Source organism: Microtus ochrogaster, chromosome 4 (genome assembly GCF_000317375.1).
Source record: "Microtus ochrogaster isolate Prairie Vole_2 chromosome 4, MicOch1.0, whole genome shotgun sequence".
NCBI classification, from domain to species: Eukaryota; Metazoa; Chordata; class Mammalia; order Rodentia; family Cricetidae; genus Microtus; species Microtus ochrogaster.
Genome location: NC_022011.1, coordinates 18,552,786 through 18,559,038, shown reverse-complemented (window position 1 = coordinate 18,559,038; position 6,253 = coordinate 18,552,786). Strand labels below are relative to the sequence as shown.

The 6,253-nt window shown below is 45.6% G+C and overlaps 1 pseudogene; it reads left to right on the top strand.

Annotated features, from left to right (window-relative positions):
- Positions 1-5,259: 5,259 nt before the first annotated feature.
- Positions 5,260-5,675, top strand: LOC102000952 (annotated as a pseudogene).
- The last annotated feature ends 578 nt before the right edge of the window (positions 5,676-6,253 follow it).

Sequence of the window (6,253 nt, the reverse complement as noted above, 5' to 3'; positions counted from 1 at the left end):
ACACACACACACACACACACACACACACACACACACACACACACACACACGCCTGTCTGAATCTCTGGGCACTCCGAATAAGCACTGCTTGACCTTGCATCCGCTCGCCTTCCGCATCCTTTTAATGACTACCCAGGGTTACAGCTCACTGACCCATGAGTTAGTGACAACCTTTGGGGGCAGCAGTGTTTAAATCAAATTCCCTTCTTTTCCTTCTTCCTCCATCTTAATTCAACAGAGTACAATTGTGTTGACAGTGTATGGGAAGGCGGAGAAGGTTCCCAGGCCAGGGTATCAATGATAGTAAGGAGGAACGCTGTGGAGGACTTACTGTTTGCCGAGTCATGCCCTAGGCATTTGAATGGCTCTCATTTTACAACCCTACCAACCAGGTACTAGGATTATTATTCCTACATCTCTTAACCTATGAGAGAAATAAGTTCCAGAGAGATTGAATAACTTACCCGGTGGTCACACAGCTTTTAAGTACCAGAACAGGATCTGGGATAAAAGAACCTGAAGAGGTGTGCGAATTTGTGGTGGTTTTTATTATTTCTGATCCCTCTAATATTTTTACATTGTTAGAGTAATACCTGCTTGCTATACGCGAAGACAATAAAACAGTTGTGTCTGGTACAGATTGTCCGTCATCCTTCTTATGATCCTGGTCAAATCTTCCCACAGTCGTCTCTCGTGACACCAATGCAACGTGCTTTTCTCTTATTCACACTGACACTGTATGTGGTCTGTGTGCACAGGGGAACTGTGTGTGTGCATGGGGGGACTGTGTGTGTGGGGGGGGACTGTGGGGGGGACTGTGGGGGGGACTGTGTGTGTGTGCGTGGGGGGACTGTGTGTGTGCGTGGGGGGGTCTGTGTGTGTGAAGGAGGAACACTGTGCATGTTGGGGGATTTGTTTCCAAGAATTCGATTTGAGAAGATTACTATAGTACCATTTTGGTCTCCCTGTCCAAGAATATGAAACACCCTTCCAATTACAGGCATTGTTGTGTGTGTCATTCGGTCCAATCTCACTGTGTGTGTGTACCCTGTGCCTTTCTTTATATTTTTATTCTGAGCTCATAGTGTTTATTCACCACTGTGAACAAAATATTGTTATCTGCCCATTTCGTTTCTAGACGTGTATTGTTAGGCATTGCTTTTTAACCTTGATGCTTTGTCTAGTCTTGACAGCAGAGTGTCCATGCCCCTGTCAGGGTTTTTCAGAGAGGCAGGAGAACCAGCGCCGTCAAGTATGGTTTAATCACAGGAAAAGAACCTATCTGTTGAGGGTGTTGTTTAGAAGTACAGTTAGAGAAAAGCCACGTGCGTCTTCTTAAAGATAACAAAGAGGAGTCTGGAGTACATGATACAACTAGTGCCAGAGAGAAAGCAAGGAAAAGAGACCAATGCCAGTCTGGAGGAACTCACTGGACACATCTGCATCCGACCTAGAAGATCGTACGGATGACGGTCTCTTCTTCCTTATAAACTGGGCCAAGTCTAGTACAAAACCAGGCTAAGGTCTCCGTCATGGTAACATACTATCGATTTTGTTTGTAATAACTCCTACCTACAGCACCGTGTGCACCATAGAGTGTTTTTCTGGGACACTGTGCGTGGAGGACTCAATCACTTGAATGTAACATTTGTGACATTAGTAGGTGGCCAACAGGACGGAGGGGCAAGAGTGCATTCGGTGTTTATTCTCAGGGCAGCTTTCCGATTGGTTGACCTCTGGGTCCTGAGACAAATTACCCACCACACAACTGATCTGCAATCTTTCATGTCTCGCTCCTCAGCATGTTTATTATTTCATTATATACTCATTAATGGGAAGGACCATCTGCCATGATGTTTTCATATAACAGATTTAATTAGCCATTCATTTGGTGCTGAGAATACAGAGGAAGTCAGCCTATGTCAAATACTCCTCTAAATACTTTTTCTGAATTCAGTAGGAAGTCAACACTATTTGAGGCCATCCCCAACAAAATTAATATTTATGCAACGTTAGAAGCACATCTTTGTCTTCATACAGAAATCTGAATTTTTTTTCATATGTCAGCCATGGTGATTTTCATATCTTAATAAGTTCACATTAAGTTCATTCTGTGTGCCTGGTGTCATGTTAAAAATCAAGTCTGCTAATTCTCGTGCCCTCTAAATATGCAGATTTCACATTCAGACTCTTAAAAGTGGGCAGGGATCCGGAAATTTATAATCTGTACAGTCTGTCTGCCATCAGGGAAAAGAGAGGAGCTGCCTTCGTTCTTGTCGCTTGCCTTTGTTGGGAGCAAGTAGACGCAGGCTCCTGTTTGAAAAGCTCAGAGCCAGGGCAAGGACTTTTAGGGGTCAAGGAATCCATAAAGGTAAATTGGTCTGTGCCCGCCTCAAGCTGTTAATAATAGCGGACGCGATGCTGTAGAAATGTGAGGAGAAGAACTATAAAAAGTGATATTTAAATTGCCAGGAAGCTTGAATTGAGTCCTTTCCCATTATTTCAGAATCATTACTAATATGAGGGAAGCAGAGAGAAGCCCAAACCCAACGAAGAGCCATAGGAAGTTGCAGAACACACAGAAACCCCGGCTGGTGATCGGAGTTATCACATTGGCAAAACAGTGTGAGAGAAAACCTCTTAAACATGCGTCCTCCGCGGGGGGCGAAGGGGGGGGCAGCTGAACACTGAGAAGTACCAGGTTAACACGGTGCTGAGCGGGGCCGGGGAGGGAGCACTGAGCTCACCAGCCTATGCTGTGCCGAGCCACCTGCCACAGGGCTGAGAAAGCAGGCTCTGCTGCTAACAACACATCTCTGCCATCATGGAAGTATTGGAGAGTTCATTGGAGGTGTGATGGCTCAGTGCCTCAAGACGAGTAATATCTAAAAAGAGGATTAGATATTAAATAGCTTCATTGCTTTATCATTAGAGTCGTAACAAACCCAAGTGTGGTGTTCCTGTGACTCCATTATCCTTCATGTCAGGCTGGCAGTGCCATCAACAATAGAGGCAGAATACTTGACAAAGACTTGACATTGATTGCCTACTACGTGCAAAACCCCAGAGATAAATCAAAATGGGTTTGGATGGCCAGGAGTAAAAGTTCATGTTCTGTGAGAACAGACACAGTCAATACCAGAAAGCTGAATGCAACCAGAGAAGTGCTGGGGAGGTAGGCAAGTGGTGGCGGGGGGGGGGGGGGGGGGAGAAGGAGGGATGAGAAGGGCAGCTACAGAAAGATGATGCACTGTGGCCTGGGAATTTCATCCTCACTGCAGGACCGACTAACAGACTGCCAGCTGGTCCCTAGGCCTTGGGTAAAATGAAGGCATTTTCTGTAATGATTTTACAGAAAAAAAAAAAACTCTTCCATTTCATTGTCCTATTCGCATAGTAAAGGAGCAACAGTAAAACAGTCCTCACAAAGAAACTGCAGCACTCCGGAGCCTGAGCTGGAAGATCAAGACCAGCCCAGGCTTCACACATAGGGAGAATCAGACCAGCCTTTAAAACCTAAATATATACAGGTTTGAAAGGTGGGCTATGCAGTTTGGTCACGAAGCATGATGTTTGCTTTCAGCTGTGTGCTTCTTATTTCTTCGCAGGCCAACATCAACATGTAGGAAAATCGAAGGGGGAACAGATCTCAAAACCGTGTTTTAGAACTTGGGAGAATGAACATCAAAATATAGAAATACACAAAGAAAATACAACATTCGTATTTTAAGTTTTTAAAAATTAAGTTTTAGGGATAAATCTAAAGCCTCAGGTTCGCCATCCCTCTGTCCAATTCTCCTTTTTTGCTCTCTAGAGATAACTGCCAGAAATTGTTTAAAATCTATGCTTCAAATCCAGGTGTGGTGGCGCACGCCTTTAATCCCAGCACTTGGGAGACAGGGGCAGGTGGATCTCTGTGAATTCAAGACCAGCCTGGTCTACAAGAGCTAGTTCCAGGACAGTCAGGGCTACACAGAGAAACTCTGTCTTGGAAAAAAAGCTATGCTTCAATTTTATTTTCATCTCTTAATAAACGTTTACATTTATGTATGCATACCAATACACAGAACATTTGGCATTGCTTTAAAATATGGATACACACACACACACACACACACACATACACATATATATATAGAGAGAGAGAGCACCTTCTATTACGCAGCTTTTGCTTTTACTACTCAGTATAGTTTTATTTTTTCATGCATGCATCTGGTAGTTTATTATTTTACATAACTATAAAATACTTCCTCACATAGTTTTTCACTTGGTGTGTTATGTGTTCACATGTATATGGGCACGAGTGTGTGTCCATGTTGAAGCCTGAAGCTGATGTGGGTGACATAGTCATTCTCCACTTTATCCCCTGGGTCCAGGTCTCTTGTCAAGCCTGGAGCTCACCCATGCAGCCAGCCTAGCTCACTACCCTGCATTGAGCAGCTCGTCTCTGCCTCTCAAGTGCTGGGGTTCCAGGCAGGCTGCCACACACATCTGGCTTTGTGTGGGTGCTGGGGGTCCAAACTCTTCCCTCACACGTGGAACACAAGCGCTTTTATCCACTGAGCCATTTCCTCAGCGTTTAAACTCTGGACAGTCTGAATGCGCAGGCCGCACGGCTGTTTTCCTAGTGCAGCAGGAGTGCTGCTCGGCTGAGCTACTGCTCCACTCTCTTCCTCAACATTCACGTGGTTGTGTAAAAGCTGTGCTTTTGGATGCTGTGGTTGGACCCTAAGAAATCCTCATTTATCTGGAAGCAACTCTAAGAGTTTGAGTTCATTTTCCCTTCGTATTCTCGGTCCATCTGGAAAACATTTTGCCTGGGCATGAAGATAAGGAAAGTTTTTATTTTTTTCTATGTAAATAACTGTCCATATACGTTGTTCTTTGGCTCAGGGTGTGCGAAGGATCTGCAAGGACAAGCTCTCACACACCTTCTGTCTGTTTCTAGGTACCACACTGATCTTTATTTATACTGAGCCTCGATTCCGCTGACCGCACTGTCCTTTCTTCCTGAAGGATTCAGCTACGTTGAATACCACGAGCTAGTTCAATGAGGGCATCCACTCCTAGTGTCTCAGGCCAAGGATTTTCCTCCCCTGCCCATCATAGCTGACATGAGCTTAAGTCACTGTGGGAGGAGGTTCACAGGGAGCAGACCAGTGTTGGCAGAGCGTGGGCTCCTTTCAAGGTGGCTAGGTAGCCTGTTGGCATGTCCAATCTGAGGAGCGGACAGCCTAGAGTCAAGACTCTAAGGGCGCTCTTTCTTTCTGTGCAGATATCGCACCCGCCAACATGGTGAACATTCCTAAGACCCGCCGGACATTCTGCAAGAAATGTGCCAAACACCAACCCCACAAAGTGACCCAGTACAAGAAGGGCAAAGATTCTTTGTATGCCCAGGGAAAGCAGCGTTATGACAGGAAACAGAGTGGCTATGGTGGTCAGACTAAGCCTATTTTCCGCAAAAAGGCGAAAACTACAAAGAAGATTGTGCTGAGACTGGGATGTGTGGAGCCAACTGCAGATCTAAGGGGATGCTGGCTATTAAGAGATGAAGCATTTTGAGCTGGGTGGTGATAAGAAGAGAAAGGGCCAAGTGATCCAGTTCTAAGCTGACCTTGTTATGAAGACAATAAAATCATGAGCTTTCACTCAAAAAAAAAAAAAAAAAAAAAGACTAAGGGCCTTGCAGGCCTTGGTACTGAGTTTCTGTGGGGACAGAAACCCCTACTGCTTTTCTTGCCTTTCCAGCCGGTCCTCAGCCAACTCAGACAGCTCTTCTATTCCAGGACCTTCAGGGTGACTGCAGTTTTCCCTTCTTACATGACTCCCTTTCTAAAGGTTCTGTTTTCTTCTCTCCTCCTACATGTCCTTGATGGACAATCACAAAGAGAAATGGAGCCTTGAACAAGCCATCCCTAGCAATAACACTGGTTTCTCTTGCTAGGTCAAGAAAGAACTTTCTAGAAACGGACGTCCTGGATGCTGTTCCCTAGAAAACAGACAGAACATCCTGGTCCTTGGTAGTATGGATAACTTCTCGTTCATAAGAGAAGACCAGGCAGCCGGTGAGTGTTAGGCGGGTTGTGGTGGGCAATCCGCAGCCATCCGTGCCTAGGGCGCGAGGCTCTCTGTCCCAGGGCCCCGAGACATTAGCCAGGGCCATGGCGGGACGGGGGGCAGTGGCGATCCCGTTGATTAAATAGTCCGAAAGTAACGCTCGTTAGACCCCCGGCCAGTTGGAGGGGTTCGG